Below are 17,914 nucleotides of genomic sequence, written 5' to 3' on the forward strand. Positions count from 1 at the left end.
AGTACCCATCAGTGCAGCCTTTCAGTGCCCATCAGTGTCGCCTATCAGTGCCCACCAGTGCCACCTATGAGTGCCCATCAGTGCCACCTATCAATGCCCATCAGTGCAGCATATCAGCGCCACCTATCAGTGCTGCCTATCAGTGCCCATCAGTGCTTCCTATCAGTGCCCATTGTCAGTGTCCATCAGTTCCACTTCATCAATGCCATCTCATTGGTGCCACCTCATCCGTGTTGCCTTATCAGTGCAGCTTATTAATTTTATAATTTTGTAAATAAGTAAGTTTTCTCCTTCACTGATGGGTACTGGCCCATCAGTGAAGGAGAAAACTTACTTATTTACAAAATTTTATAACAAAAACAAAAGAAAAACTTTCTTTTTTCAACATTTTCGGTCTTTTTTTATTTGTTTAGCAAAAAATAAAAAACACAGAGGTGATCAAATACCACCAAAAGAAAGCTCAATTTGTGGGAACAAAATGATAAAAATTTAGTTTGAGTACAGTGTAGCATGACCGCGCAATTTTCATTTAAAAAGTGACAGCACTGAAAGCTGAAAACTGGCCTGGGCAGGAAGGTGCAAAAGTGCCCAGTATTGAAGTGGTTAAAGTAGTTCCAAAGCTTAAATTTTTTACCTTAATGCATTCCCTGCATTAAGATAAAAAATGTTTACTTAGTATATTATATACATACCGGAGTCCTCACTCAATCCAGGGCTGTGCCCATCTGTAGTGTCTCTTCCTGCTTTTACAGGCTTTGCCGAGGCAGTGGGAGCTAATGGCTCCTGCTCCTCTCAATTGAATCCTGTGATGAAGGAGCAGGGGCAGGGCCAAGGCACGCTGTCTGTGTTTATGGATGCAGGCAGCACAGAGTGGGATCAAGCCTGCAGGTGTGCCACCATAGAAAGCTGCTTCCTATGGTTATACACCAAAAAGAGAAGGAGCCAGGAGTGCCAGATCCCAAAAGAGGAGGATTGGGGCCGCTCTGAGCAAAACCACTGCAAAGAGCAGGTAAGTATTTTGTTTTTTTTAAATAAACTTTACAATCACTTTAAGCTTTGTGAATTGGGCCCCATGTATTTTGAAAAATGAACTATGAAACTGTTGCAGACATATAGTGATAAAAGCCTGGCATACAGTGATAATGCCTGGCTCTTCTGACAAGCAAAGTTTTAGCTTTGATTTATGTTGCTGAAACCTGCCAACCCCTTCCTGCTCCCTACATATTCCTATTGGTCAATGAGGCAGGCCATCATAATGATGGACCAATAGAAATGTGAGGGGGCAAGACTTATGCCCCGTACACACGGTCGGACTTTGTTCGGACATTCCGACAACAAAATCCTAGGATTTTTTCCGACGGATGTTGGCTCAAACTTGTTTTGCGTACACACGGTCGCACAAAGTTGTCGGAATTTCCGATCGCTAAGAACGCGGTGACGTCAAGCACGTACGATGATACTAGAAAAGGCCAGTTCAGAACCAAGTGCGGCACCCTTTGGGCTCCTTTTGCTAATCTCGTGTTAGTAAAAGTTTGGTGAGAGACGATTCGCGCTTTTTCAGACTCGTGGCTTTCAGATCGTTTTCTGCCATTCAGTTTGTGCTTGTGGGTTTGTATCTGCTCTTCAGTGCGTGCAAGCAAGTTCCACGTGACTTTAATTAGTCATTGTATTCTTGTTCGTTTGTTACTGTTTTTCAGGTCGCTCTTCACAGGCCTTGCTGTTCTTCAGTGCGTTCTGTTACTTCGTTCTGAGCAGCCGACCGTTTTCTAGCCATGTTGCGTATGTGTACTCGTACAGTTCATGCTGTGCGGGGGCTTGGTGTTGGGGTCCTGACCTTGACACAAGTCCAGTCCATGAACAGGGTGGGGAGGAGTTCATGGACCAAGAATTGGTTGCTTTAGCGTGACCAGTTCTCTCATATGCCTTTGCTCCGTGAGATCCGTGAGAATAATCCTGATGATTTCAGGAACTTTCTCAGGATGACGGACCCCGTGTTTCACCGTCTGTTGGCTTCGCTGACCGCTTATATTAGCAGGCAGGATACCTGCATGAGGCAAGCCATCACTGCGGAGCAGAGGTTGGTCGCTACCCTGCGGTACTTGGCGACAGGGAGAAGCCTGCAGGACTTGAAGTTCTCGACAGGCATCTCCCCCCAGGCTCTGGGGATCATTATCCCAGAGACCTGTTCTGCCATCATCCAGGTCCTGCAGAAGGAGTATATGAAGGTAAGATTTATCCTTTAATATCACATTTTATTGTATTGAATGTTTGCTAATATATTGTATTTCTTTCCTCATTCGCTAATTACCATGATTGGAATATGCTGTGAATGTCCCCTTTCTCCTCATGCATGCTGGATTTTTATGTAATTATTATTTTAGGTCCTTCATACATATTTGCCCTTCAATAACCTCTCCAGCATGGTGTCTCCTGGCCCTATATTCACCTCATGTAGTCACTTAACAATGTATTTTATCAGCTCCATAGTAGTGCTTTACCCCAAACACCCCCTAAAATGTTTTGAAATGTTATTTTTTCTTTAAATTCAGGCAGAGTGCCAGAGGCTTTTTTTTTTGTGGTGTCCCCAAATAATTTTTAGTAACCCTCCCTCCCCCAACTGCTAACTCAGCTGATCCCAAATCTCTATCTATCCACAATCATCTATCTGCTGCCAAACCCATACACACTATACCCATCTCTTTTGTGCTCAGATGTATGAATGAATTACCCAAAGCATGTAGTGCAAGGGCCTGCCTGTATACTTTCCAATGGTACTGTTTAAAGTTTTTGTATTCTATTATTATCTTGATAGGTAATAGCAGAATGTCCAAATGTCCTCAAATGTGTACAATGTGTATTTATATCTTGGTATTATGACACTTCTTACCTGTCCAGTGGGCTGCCAATAGTGTAACTAAGGAGGGGCTGTTCCAAGTAATACCCATTATTTAGGCATTCATCTCTCAATGAAGTGAAGAGGGTTACCTGTCCAAGATTTCCACACACCCCATAATGTTAGAAATGGCCCATGAGAGGGGGGGGGGAATATGATAGGTGTACCTTATACTTTGGCGTTGTTAAATTCCCCTTACTAAATGCTATCTGGAGGTTGACCCATATAATGTTTGTGCCTAATCTGCTTGCCATGTTTCTGAGCAAAAATAGTAATGTTTTATTTTTTCCCTCAACAGTTTCCTTCCACGCCACAGGAATGGCAGACTGTGGCCTCCCACTTTGCCCAGCGGTGGGACTTTCCTAACTGCGGAGGGGCAATTGATGGGAAACACGTCCACATTGTCCCACAACCCAACTCGGGGTCGTACTATTTCAACTATAAGGGGTTCAATAGTACAGTGATGTTGGCGGTGGTGTCGGCTAATTATGACTTCTTGTATGTGGACGTGGGGAAGAATGGCCGGATGTCCGATGGTGTAGTCATCGCCCAGACGGAGTTCTACAGGTGTCTCCAGAATGGCAGCTTGGACTTGCCACCTCCAGAGGACAATGTGGAAGGACTCCCATTTGTGTTCGTTGCTGATGAAGCATTTGCGCTGGGGGACCACCTGATGCGGCCATTCCCGATGAGGACCCTCACCCCGAAACAGAGGGTTTTTAATTACCGGCTGGCCAGAGCCCGAAGAGTGGTGGAGAACACATTTGGAATTCTGGCCAGCCGGTTCCGCCTATTTATGACACCCATTCATATGGCGGAGTATAAACTGAACCATATTATACTGGCGTGCTGTATTCTCCATAACTTTTTAAGGAAACATTCGGCCAACTATGCTGGCTCAGTGGGCCTGAGGCCGGAATGATACATGAAACCACACTGACGGCGCTTGAAAGCGTCTGTCCTGGCTTGCCCTCCCTGAGTGCCCGCGATGTCCGGTTACGCTACCTGGAGTTCTTTGCGGGTAGGGGGGCTATCAATATGCCAGCAAATCTGTGAAGCCTTTTTATAATAAAAAAAAAAAAGAAATTCTTTGTGGACATTTACTGCTTGTGTTTGTTTTAGCTGACCCTGACAGAAATGTGTTGAGTCCAGAAAATGTCGTGATTGTGTAACCTTATTATACAAAGCACTGTTGGCTGTTATTTACTAAATGCAAAAAAACATTTCACTACAAGTGCAGTTGCAACTGCACTGAAACTGCACTTGTAGTGCCAAGAGGATTTGCCCTTAGTAAATAACCCCCATTTTCTCTGAAAACACCAATGACATCACCCCAAAAGTGTTGTAGCGTTGAGACAATAATCCACACATTCTTGCTTAACAAACTTTTTTATACCTGCACAATCACATGTGCATTTACCAAAGGTTTTTCAAACAAACCAATATGTTTGTTGTCTAACAATTTTTGGGGTAGCATTATCAAAAATAGAAATGTCCATTTTAGATAAAACAGGCATGTGTAAAAACAACAAGAAAGACACAAATCTTGAACTTACAAACGTCACATTTTGTAGAACTTGAAGGCAATATCAGACATGAGTATTTAGGAACTGTGTTTGATATTACGTTCAGATGGGGTGAAGTCACCCCAGGAAAAGCCAAATTTGGAAGATGCACAGCAATTTACCAATGTCAACATGTGCGACCTGCCATCACGGGGGATCAAGGGACGTGTTTTGGGGGAGCAAGCCCTTTCTCACCGCTACTTTATTATTGAGGAAGGGGTTGCACCCCCAAAACGCGTCCATTGATCTCCCATGATGGCAGATAGCACATGTTGACACACTGTGTGCATCTTCCAAATTTGGCTTTGTGAAAAATCACAAAAACATTTTGCACATTGTAGCACACAAAACAAGAAAGTGATTTGGAGGGGTTTTAAACTCGCCCCAAAACATCAATGATGTTTTTATTTTTTTGAATAACATCATTGATGTTTTTCTTGATGTTTTCCAATTGTACATTACACCCCATGATCTCCCCGATCAGGATCTGGGCACTTTCAGATGTGAAAGGATCTGGATCCACAACATCACGATCACCTAAAAAGAGAGGAACCCCCCAAAAAAATTAGGTGTCAAAAATATGCCGCCATCCATCTCTTACCTGAGCCTGTGGTCGCAGACACTCACCTGTTGTGGTGACTAGTTCCACCACGTCTTCCTCCTCCTGCTCTTCTTGGGTTGGGGGGATTTCCCCTTCTTCCAGAGGTGGGGGGTCTGTGGTCTCCTCGGATGAGGGGTGTCCTCCGAGTCTTTTATCCCCTATGTCAAACAAAATGGTATAATTAGCACACAGATATTTGATGGCAGAACTAGAAATAGGAAACATTGCTTGGAAGTGGGGTACAATTGTCAATTTTAGCAGAGTTCCAAAATGTAGCATTTTCAGTGTCCTTTGTCAAGCTGCAATACTTTACCTGTTTGGTACAAGCTTCACAGATGTAGCCCCCCCCTATAGTATACACTGGAGCACCTGTGTGGGCCCCCTAATAAAAATGGTGTTCTGGGGTCCCACACTAGTGCTCCAGTGTCCAGATGTGAAAACAGCTGCTCAGTGTCCTCTCCTTACTAGAATGAAATGCAAACTAGATTCTGTGTAACAAAGCCATCTACACAACCCAATTTTTTAAGACAAGTATAGGGCGTAAAAATGGTGACCAAATGCATATGGCCTAAACAATGGTATTTTTGAGTCCGAAAGAAAAATGTTTGATACGAACGAATAATGTGCCCATGAACATGAAAGTTGCCATTTAAAACTGTGCAACAGTTCCTAAAAGCACATGGAGCAGCACGAACGTAATAAAGACAAAAAGAATAGGAACACAGCACAACTACTTACTTTTTTGCAGCACTCTCCAGATCTTTCTGTACTGCTCATGTTCTCGTAATTTGAGGTCCGACCACCGCTTCCTGAGCTGATCTTTCGATCGTCGTACCCTGAATTTCCGGTGCAGACTCTTGACCACTTTTGCCATGATCTTGGCCTTTCTGACATTGGGGTTGGGGTAAGGCCCATACTTTCCATCATAGTCGGCCCTCTTCAGGATGTCCACCATCTCCAACATCTCCCCAAAGGACATATTTGAGTCCTTAAATCTCCTTCTGGATCAGGACGTGTCCGGATCCGGCCTTTCCTCCTCCTCCTCCTCCTCCTCGTTGCTACAATTAGCACGATCCTGCTGTGTCCCTGCCATGTGCTCTTCACCCACTGCGCCGAACGAAAAGGGGCGGCGAATAGACTAGAAAGAACGTCAGGGGCGGGCGGAGTTACACGCATGCGCAGTGTGTATAAAGTGTAACAAGCGTGCGTCTTACGTACGATCTGTGAGCGGAGGAAGGAGCATCAGAGGCGCCGATCGTGATAACAAAGGTAGGATCTAAACTTGGGCCTATACTGCTTTGAAATGGAAGCCTATATTGTAACAAGATTAGGGGAGTTTGGCCTGACATTAGGGTTTGTCTCGTGTTGTGTCTTGCAGAGAAAATGGATGGGTTCAACGACCACAATTTCCTCCCCCTGTTCATAGACAAGTACAGGGAGCTGCCCTGTCTGTGGCAGGTGAGACACCCCCACTATAACCATAAACAAAAGAGGCAGGCAGTGCTGGAGAAACTGCTGGAGTTGGTGAAGCCAGTGGTCCCCACAGCAACCATCCCTTATTTAAAAACCAAAATTGGTGGCCTGAGGAGCACTTATCTGAGGGAGCGCAAGAAGGTCACGGATTCCCAGAGATCCGGAGCTGCAGCAGATGACATTTATGTCCCCAGGCTGTGGTACTATGAGAGACTGCGATTTCTGTCAGACCACACTGAAGTCAGGGAATCCCTCTCTACTCTTCCTTCCACGCTTCCTTCCACCCCAGCTGAGGCTTCCGATGTCCAACCTGGTCCTTCCAGCCAGGAATAAGTGGAGGAGCCCAGCTGGAGTCAGGTATAGCATTCTTCTACAGATTTCTGGTCAATAAATAAATGATCTTTACTAGATGTTATTATTGATCACTAATTGCTGATTGAAAAAAGAGTTTTACATATCAATAGACATTAGTAGGCACCCAAATTTGGGACAAGAATGAAAACTGCTGGGCTCAGAAGGATAGTCTGTTATATTTGTTAACATTCAATTTGCAACAGTCAGGAGGTGAAAATTGTGTGTGATTGATGACTAAAATACTAAAACTATGTCCCTTTTTCATACACAGGAAGACCTCAGCCAGGAGGAGGTTGTGGAATGTGGCAGTCAGGAGGAGGCGGGGATTAGTGGCAGCCAGGAGGAGGCGGAGCTAAGTGTCAGCCAAGAGAAGCCTGGGACAAGTCGCAGCCTGACTGAATCGCAAGTTCCTCCCCTCCGCCTTCCATATAAAAGAGCCAGGAAGACGACTCCAAGTCCCGTGCAGGATTCTGCGTTCAGGCTGATTGAGGAGGCTTCAGCGTCCCTACGAGCCTTACCCACTCCTGAAGAGGCCTTTGCCTGCATGGCTGCCACCAAACTGCAGGGCATGCAGGAGGGTCAACGCAAGCTCTGTGAGGACCTTATATATAAAGTCCTACGTAAGGGGGTGAGTGGGGAACTAACACCCAAGACCGACGTGGTTGAGTTGGACCATCCTCCTCCTCCTCCTCCTCCTGCTGCCACAACTCCACCACCAGAGCCACCATGTGGAAGGAGGCGTGGAAAGAAGACCTGAGAGTGATGGCCCTGGGTTCAGTCTGGTCTGACAAAAGCTGCAGTCTCTTGTATGACCACAGCCTGGGGACAAAGATGTCATCTGCTGATTTCCAGATCTCAGGGACTTCTGGACCAGACTGCCCTCCCTTAGATAAGGACTCCTCAGGCCACCAATTTTGCTTTTAAATAGTTGATGTGTGCCCTGGGGGTCCAAGGCTTCACCTACTGCAGTTTCTCCAGCGTTGCCTCGCTCTTTGTTTAGTTGTGACCCCTTTTGATAACATTTTTTGAGGGAAATTCTACTCTCCTGTGTGTGTTTTCATCCAAAAAGGACAGTTTGTTGGTGACGATTCAGGTACATTTCTAACATAAAATGTGAAATTAACAAGGGACAACAACACCAAACAATCTCCTACAGATTAAATATAACAACATATCAATGGTGTTGTGGGAACTTGTCACAAAAAACACACACAAACATTTTCGGGAGTACAAATCAAATTCCCCCCCAAAAAATAACACCCTTCAAAAAAATACAAACACAAAAAAAGAATCTACATTAAAGCCAAAAAAAAAAAAAAATCCAAAAAAAAAAATGTTGTCAGATGTGAGAAATCAAAATATATTGAGGGAATCCCGATAAATAGTAACGAAATAAGTTTGTGAGAAGTCTGTGTGAATATGAGCAGCAAAACTACTATATTCTTGTCACATTATTAAGAAGAAGAGATCATGCTGTATTAAACCATTTTTAACATTGCAGCATGAGGAAAGTGCTGTATCCATTGCGAACGCTAAGTTTACCATAATAATCACAATATGCAGTTGTACAGACTTGGTGCTGCCCATCTAACTGTGCTCTCTTAGGCTCTGAGCCCATAAGTGCCATTATAGTAAAAACAGTTCCATGAATATAAAACACAGACTGCATCACAATCCAACCAGGATTAAGGTATATGGTGGAAGTCTAAAAATTAGGCAGTAAATTGGATGTAGTGAAAATAAAACCTATTGTGAATAAAAGGGGGGAGAGAAATAAGTATTACCTAAAAGTAGAACCAAAGGCAATTTTTTTATTTTAGTTTTGGATAGAGTGGGGAAATATTAGAACACAGACTATATTTTTATTGCTGTCTGTGTCCCCGTTAGGGAGATTCACATTCTTTATTTGTTCTAATGACCACATCTCTCACTTCCTGTTGTGGCTATGGGACAGGAAGTGAAGGAAAATTACAAAAATCCCGACTGGGGTTATAACCCCCCCTTATTCTGTCCAAAAATTTAAAAAAAGGTTTGTCTTCGGTTCTACTTGAAGCATTTACACAGCCTTCAAATTTCGCATTTGGCGAGTGGAAATTAGTGGAGGGCAAGTGTGGAGCAGGGGCAGACTGGACTGACAGTTAACCTGGCTGATTGCTTCTGGCAGAAGCGGTGCAGCCATCAGAACGGCAGGGGAGAGGGAGGGCTCCCTGCCCCCCGGACTGCTCTGATGTTCTGTAAAAAAGGCTGCGCCACTTCTGCCAGAAGCAATCAGCCAGGAAACTTTCAGGTGGAGAGTCGGCTGGATCACACAGAAAGGCCATCTCCCACTGTGACACATCTTGTAGGTAAAATGCCGCCTGCTGTCAAACAAAGTTCAATGCCGGTCCAGGAGGCAGGACTTTGTTTGACAGCGACCGTCGTTTCACCTACAAGATGTATCACAGCGGGAGAGCCCCACTCTGTGTGATCCGGCCGGCGTTCCCCCTGATTCCTCCCTGCTGCATTGATGGGCACTGATGAACATTGATGAGGCTGCACTGATGGGCACTGATTAAACTACACTAATAGGTGGCACTGATGGGCATTGATAAGGCTGCACTGATAGACACTGATGAGGCTGCACTGATGGACACTGATAACGCTGCACTGATGGGCAATGATAGGCTGCATCGATGGGCCCTGATAAGCACTGATAATGCTGCACTGATGAGCATTGATAGTCTACACTGATGGACACTGATAAGGCTGCATTGATGGACACTGATAAGGCTGCACTGATGGACACTGATAAGGTGGCATTGATAAGCTAGCACTGTTATGCTGCACTGATGGGCACTAATATGCTGCACTGATGGACACTAATAGGCTGCAGTGATGGCCACTTATGAGGCGGAACATATGAGGGGGCAATGATGGGCATTGATAAGCTGCACTGACGGGCACTAATGAGGCTGCACTGATAAGGCCGTACTGATATGCAGCACTGATGGGCACTGATGAGGCTGCACTGATGGCTACTGATGAGGTGGCACCTATGACCACGAGGTGGCACTGATAAGCTGCACTCACGAGGCTGCACTGATAAGGCAGTGCTGATATGCTGCACTGATGGGTACTAATATGCTGCACTGATGAGCATTGCTAGGCTGCACTGATGGCCACTGATAAAGCAGAACTGATATGCTGCGCTGATGGGCACTGATAGGCTGCACTGATGGCCACTGATGAGGCTGCACTGATGGCCATTGATGAAGCCGCACTGATGGGCACTGATAAGCTGCACTGATGGCCACTGATGAGGCTGCACTGATATGCTGCACTGGGGGCCACTGATGAGGCCGCACTGATAAGTTGCCCTGATGGACATCAATGAGGCTGCACTGATAAGGCAGCACTGATATACTGCACTGTTGGGCACTGATGGGGCTGCACTTTTGTGCACTGATCAGACTGCACTGATGGGCACTGATAGGCCGTACTGATGGGCACTGATAGGCTGCACTGATGAGACTGCACTGATGGGCACTGATAAGGCTGCACTGATGGGCACTGATGAGGCTACACTAATGGGCACTGATAGACTGCACCGATGGGCACTGATAGCCTGTACTGATGGATACTAATGAGGCTGCACTGATGAGGACTGATAGGCTGCACTGATGAGACTGCACTGGTGCGCACTGATAAGGCTGCACTGATGGGCACTGATAAGGCTACACTGATGGGCACTGATGAGGCTGCACTAATGGGCACTGATAGGCTGTACTGATGGGCACTGATAAGGCTACACTGATGGGCAGTGATGAGGCTGCACTAATGGGCACTGATAGGCTGTACTGATGGGCACTGATGAGTCTGCACTGATGGGCACTAATGAAGCTGCACTGATGGGGACTGATAGGCTGCACTGATGAGGCTGCACTAACGGGCACTGATAAGGCTGAACTAATGGGCACTGATAAGGCTGCACTGATGGGCAATGATGAGGCTGCACTGATAAGGCTGCACTGATAGGCACTGATAAGGCTGCACTGATGGCAATGATGAGGCTGAACTGATGGGCACTGATAAGGCTGCCCTGATGGGCAATGATAAGACTGCACTGATGGGCACTGATGAGGCTGCACTGATGAGCACTGATGAGGCTGCCCTGATGGTCACTGATAAGGCAGCATTAATGAGCACTAATGAGATAGCATTGATAAGGCTGCACTGATATGCTGCACTGATGGGCACTAATAGGCTGCAGTGATGGCCACTTATGAGGCGGCACTGATGAGGCAGCAATGATGGGCACTGATAAGCTGCACTGATGGGCACTAATGAGGTTGCACTAAGGCTGCACTGATATGCAGCACTGATGGGCACTGAGGCTGCACTGATGGCTACTGATGAGGCGGCACTGATGACCACGGGCTGCACTGATAAGGCAGCACTGATATGCTGCACTGATGGGTAACAATATGCTGCACTGATGAGCATCAATAGGCTGCACTGATGGCCACTGATAAGGCAGAACTGATATGCTGCACTGATGGGCACTGATAGGCTGCACTGGTGGCCACAGATGAGGCTGCACTGATGGCCATTGATGAGGCCGCACTGATGGGCACTGATGAGGCTGCACTGATATGCTGCACTGGTGACCACTGATGAGGCTGCACTGATGGCCACTGTTGAGGCTGCACTGAGGGCCACTGATAAGGCCGCACTGATGAGCACTGATAAGCTGCCCTGATGGGTACCTATGAAGCTGTACTGATAAGGCAGCACTGATATGCTAGACTTGTGGACACTGATGAGACTGCACTGATAGGCTGCACTGATGGGCACTAATAAGGCTGCACTGATGGGCACTAATGAGGCTGAACTGATGGGTACTGATATACTTTAAGTTTATATTATTAAAGTTGTTGTTAATATTTATTTTTGTAACTTAATTCTGCATAAAGCATTCAACAGTGTTATTTCATGAGATAATTTACCAAGGCGTGTTTAGGGGAGGAGTTAGGGGCGGGGTAGGATAGGGGTTGGGTGGGGCAATTGGTCATGAGTAATTCCTAAAGTAGTTGTAAAGTCAGAAGGTTTTTTATCTTAATGCATTCTGTGCATTAAGATAAAAAGTATTTTGTGTACAGCAGCCGCCCCAGGACCCCTAATACTTAGCTGAGCCCCATCAATAAGCTCCTGACTATGCTTCTTCTACCTTTCTGCCATGTCATAGGAAGAGGGCAGGCCCATGACAGCCTGGGCTCAGAGGAGGTAGGATGAGTGAAGGTGGCTGTCATTTAGCCTAGAAGACTGAGAGATCTTGTGTAGTTTGTGTGAAAGCTCAGCACTGAAGGTGAGTATTGCAGTAAGAGCAGCTGTTTTATTTTATCTTGTAATGATCTATTCAATTTCTTATAATTGGAGTTCTGCTAGAGGATGGAATGGAAGATTTGCATAGGAGTATCAGGAGAGCATAATAATTAGTGAATAAAACTCTAAAACAAAATTATAATGATAGGTTACTGCTGTGATAGAGGCTATTTGCTACAAAAAACTAACAATTATTGAACTTATTACCCCTGATTTTTTTCTGTAGCACCTTTATAAACATTGTAATTTGTATTGAAAATGGACCTTGGAGAAATTTGTTTCTTGGCAGCATATTATATCTAGTTGGTACTTGATTTGGTGTATAAAGGTTTGATATTTTTTTGAAAGAAGAAAACTCTCATGCTTGTGTGCTGTGGTTTCAAAAATAAAATGACATTGAATAATCTGGTCAAAACCCACATATGTAATCAGTTTACGGGTGTGCCAGATGAGCTGAAGCATGAAACCTTGCATGAATAGAAATATATAATAATGGAAGAAGAGGACTTGCTGGTGCTTGTGTGGTAGACTTGGTTCTGGCACAAACTGGACAGACCTTTATGTAATCCTCTACATGCTTGCAAAAGCCCAGCCACCAGTATAGATGGGAAAGGAAAATATAGATTCTGTGGATGTTTGGAAAGCTTAGAATTTTGGGCTCAGTGAAGAAGTTTGGTTCCTAATTGTGCAGTTACATACGTTTTACACAGAAAAATGACAACTAGAGTCAGAGGAATGATAAACTCTGGGTGGCACAGCAACAGTTTCATGAATCAAGGGAGCTGGAGAGAGCATCTGCTCTGGGATAGGCATTCTCGATTTTGAAGGTAATAACAAAATCAAACCAGGAAAAGAGCACAGGCCAGAGGCCTTGTCTGGGATTCAAGTAAATGACAGTCTGGAGATACTATAGGCTATTATGATCTGTGAAGATGGTGATGTTGTGAGGTGGGTCTCCCAAGATATATTCTTTCTATTCCAGGGCTGGTGGTATGGAGAGCAGTTTGCACTCTTCAATGGAGTATTTATTCTCTGCTTTGGAAAATTCCTTTATGAAAAAACACAATGGCACCTAGATTAACTGGGTAGCTGGAAAAGAACAGACCCAACTCCCAAAGAATAGGCGTCAACCTCAATGGTGAAAGTCTTGGTAATGTTTGGCCTCAAGGGAGCAGGACCAGAGAGGAAGGCTCATTTCATGGTGTGAAACAGTTCCACTGCTTAGGGAGGCCAGATCTTTGGATTGGCATCCTTGTGAGCACTGACCATAATTGGCATGACAAGCACAGTAGTTGGAGTAACTGATTATGAATTGCTGATAGTAATTTGTGAAGCCTAGGAAGTGCTGAGTAGCCCTAAGACCACTGGCAAAGGCTAGTTGGAGATAGCAACAACTCAACAACTTCTCAGGGTCCACTGAGTAACCATCATTGGCAATGATATATCCCAGGAAGGGTACTTGTGGAAACTCTAAGAGGCATTTTTCTGCTTTGGCATAGAGCCAATGTCCAAAGGTGGTAGAAATCTCAGGCAGCAGTGAAAAAAGTGAGGATAAAACAGCACTAGTTACACAATCTGCCTTCTTTCAGGGTGGAGAGGCCCAGGCAACTATATACTGTATGACACTTTGGCATCATGCATTGCCAAGTTCTACAGTTGCAGTTCAAAATAGATTTTGCATTGATTCACGAAACAGTGGTAGGCCTAGGGATCTGCCAAGATGCATAGCAGGGGAGATAGATGTAGTATGGAGGCTGTGAATGAACCAGACGGATGCAGATTCATTTACAGCATAGACAGTAGTTAACCTCACTTTCTATTATCTTTCGTAGAATCCAAAATAAAAATCCAAAATAAAGACTGGCATCAGTATTCATTTCTATTGCATGCAAATATTACAGTGGTGTGGGACAGAGCAGATCAGATTCTGATTCAAGTGCTTCAGATATTTTCAACATTCACATCATATAAAAGGAGGGTGTCAAGATAGAAAAACTAAGCTCACCAGTAAAAATGTAACGGAATATAGGTGACAAGTTTAGAGATAAACAAACACACAATTTTAAAGAAAATTTGAATTTTGCCTATTTAGAGAAAAGTAACAGTCATGCTTAAGAGCAGGTAGGGTATGGTGCACAGTCTTTCTTCGGACTCCTATGTTGCCCTTTTCACCTGCCAGAGCCCCCCCCAAAAATTACTTTGCGAGATCTGACGCACAGAGCTGGACTAGAGCATTCCCTAAAAAGCCTAATGCCCCGTACACACGATAGGATTTTCCGATGGAAAATGTGTGATAGGACCTTGTTGTCGGAAATTCCGACCGTGTGTAGGCTCCATCACACATTTTCCATAGGAATTTCCGACACACAAAGTTTGAGAGCATGCTATAAAATTTTCCGACAACAAAATCCGTTGTCGGAAATTCCGATCGTGTGTACACAAATCCGACGCACAAAGTGCCACGCATGCTCAGAATAAATTAAGAGACAAAAGCTATTGGCTACTGCCCCGTTTATAGTCCCGACGTACGTGTTTTACATCACTGCGTTCAGAACGATCAGATTTTCCGACAACTTTGTGTGACCGTGTGTATGCAAGACAAGTTTGAGCCAACATCTGTCGGAAAAAAATCCATGGATTTTGTTGTCGGAATGTCTGATCAATGTCCGACCGTGTGTACAGGGCATTATACTTATAAAGAAAAGCCTGGAGCAAAGCAAATGAAATGACATAGGCGGAGGGCTTACATGACTGGGGAAACAGGGTAATAGTATCAGGAGAGGGAGTGTATCAGGTTGGTGCTGGGGGGAGGGGTTGGAGAGGAGATAAAAGGGAGGCCCCTCCCTATGAGTCATAACAGTTTTGGGAAAAGTTCAGCAGAAGCATGTCAGAGGTGGAGCAGCTCTTGGCCCAGCTCAGGGAGGAAGCAGCATTTCAGGGTCTCCTGTTGGATGCAGGACACTTTGGGGCTTATTCTAACACGAACAGCAGCAGGTGACATTACAGGGGGGAGGTAGGGCAATCGGGCGTGTAGGCCCAGGCCGCTGGAGCGATTTTCTCACCGGACTGTCTCTCTAGGCCACAGCGTCAGTCGGGGGGTACCCTGTCAGGGACTCCCGACGGGACCCCCGGCCTAGTGGGCAGCAGCGCGGGATGGGGGGAGTCCTGTGCGGTCTCCCCTCCAGCACAGGAGGTCACCAGGAGGACAGTCTGGGTGCTCCAGGGCGGCATTGCGGCCTACTAGGCGGTGGAAACAGGAGGGCACGGGCCCCGCCCCTAGCGCTACGTCAGTCGGCCTGAGGCCTACCATTGAGGAACAAAGCAAAAGGGGTTCCCGGGCTTTCTTATGCACCGCCAAGGGACCTTAGGAGGAGCAGTGGGGGACAGCCGGGGAGGACTTCCAGGCAAGCGGAGGCCAGCAGGACTGAGGCCCCACACACTGGTCCTGGTAAGGTCGTCCAGAAGCCGGTGAGCGGGTACGCAATGCAGGGGGTTCAGAGGTCAGCGGAACCATCGGCAGCTGGTGCTGTTATGCCTGGCGGGCTCTCATCAGAAGAGGAAGAGGGGTCTGGACAGAGGTCGGCAGGAGAACTGGGAGTCGGAAGAAGAGGCTGCTCCCCCCTCCAGCAGTGCAGTGCAACGTCGTTGGAAAGCAGATGGTCGGCTGATGGGGCAACTCCTGTGGAGCCCAGTAAGTCACCTTTACACTTATATCATGAGGGATTGTCTGTTAGCATAGGGCAAGAGGGCAGGACAGATGGGTCCGGCGGGAAGGACGGCAGTGGCTGAGGCAGCTGGGGGGGCTGCGGGGTTACTGGGTTTTCTTGATGGGACATAGGAATTGATGCAAAAGTTGGGGCATGCGGATAGAGCCCCCGCTGGGCCGGTGTCAACCTGGGTCCCACCAGCAAGAGTAGTCAGCCAAGCCATCTTGCTGGGGGGTGCGGTAGCTCCGGTAGTTCTGGCCTTGACAACATGCCCGTCACAGGTAACACAGGTGGGGTTACGCAGGGGACGACCAAGGTGGTGGTGGCGGGGGAAGCTGCGGGCAGACAGGAAGTCATCAGACTAGCTGGTTCTGCAAAATGCGAGGTCTATGTTTACTATGAGGGGCCATTGGGTGCACACTTGAAGCCTGAAGTATGAGAAAAGATGTGGTAGGGTGAGTATGCGGAGATTTTTTCCCTGCTGCAGTTAGCAAAAATTTAACCTGGATAGGGTTAAACCGGATCATTCAAAGGAGGACAGAGAGAAGAGGGGATACCGGTTGATCCCGACGACATTTGCCAACTGGCTGCTGGAGTTTTACCATCAGTGCAAGGGTGAGTGGGGAAAAAGAACCCCGAATACTGTTCGGCACTCTTTTGTTACTAGGATTTGATAGGGGAGGCGGATAGAGCTTACGGGGGCACGGAGTGGCTGAGGTATGTTAAGCATTTTCGTCAGTGGAGAGTTATCCGGCCGGCGTTGAGATGGGACCATAAGGACATCAGCCTGTGACTGTGCTTGAGGACGGCTGCGTGGGCTCCGCACCAGTTAATTTTCAGGGGAGGCCGGTGGACTTTCGGCTCAGGGACAGGCGGCCGGCAACAAATAAAAGGGTATGCTGGCAGTACAATGCTAGGACCTGCACGTTCAGAGGGATGTGCCGGTACAAGAACTAGTGTTCAGGGGTAGATGGTCTCATCAGTCGTCCAGAGGTTGCAAGCAAGGAATAGGTCGTGCTGGAGAGGCTGGACACAAGAGGGAGGACCACAGTGATGGTGAAAAGGATGTGGCCGTTTTCTCGGTAGGTATCCGGATTGGAAAGTGGCTCAGTTGCGGGATTCAGGTTTCACAGCTGGCGTTAGGATTCCATGTATTTTAGAGGTGATTCCATGGTGTCTTTCACTTTGTGATCGGCCATGCGATAGCCAGATGTAGTTTCTGAGGAACTTAGTAGGGAAGTCGCATGGAGGGCCCCTTTCCGTCTGCACTGTTTTGCTGATTTGGTAGTTTCCTCTTTGGAGTAGTGCCAAAGTAGGAGCCCAACAAATTTAGGTTGATTCACCACTTTCTTTTCCAAAAGGGGGTCGGTTAATGATGCCATTGACCAGGAGACATGTTCGGTGAGTAGTACATCGTTCGCTGCTGCGGTGGGTTGGGTGCGTCATTACGGCAAGGGGGCATTGATGGCGAAGGTGGAGGTGGAATCAGTTTTTCGGCTACCCCAGTTCACCCGGATAGCTTCCGGTTGCTGGGGGTGTCATTGGAATGAGTAATTTTGCGTCGTCCAATGCCCACCGATGTGTTGCTATGTATTCCTGTGCACTATTTGAGCAATTTAGCTCAGTTGTGGGAGGGGTGGTAAGGGATGTGTCGGGCGGGAATTCGATCATCCATTACCTGGACGATTTCATTTGCATGGTACCAGCTTCTTCCAGAATCTGCGCGGGGCTCCTGGCTACGTGGGAACACAGAGCGGACCGGTTTGGAATTCCGGTGGCACCTGAGAAGACGGGGGGCCTAGCACGGTCATCACGTTCCTGGGCGTTGTCTTGGACTCTGGTGCAATGGAACGCAGGTTGTCGGTAGATAAGCTGGCGAATTTAAAAGGGGATATTGCAGGTGTGATTGGTTTAAGCGTGGTCATCACGTTCCTGGGCGTTGTCTTGGACTCGGGTGCAA

Source organism: Aquarana catesbeiana, linkage group LG05 (assembly GCF_042186555.1).
Source record: "Aquarana catesbeiana isolate 2022-GZ linkage group LG05, ASM4218655v1, whole genome shotgun sequence".
Lineage (NCBI taxonomy): Eukaryota > Metazoa > Chordata > Amphibia > Anura > Ranidae > Aquarana > Aquarana catesbeiana.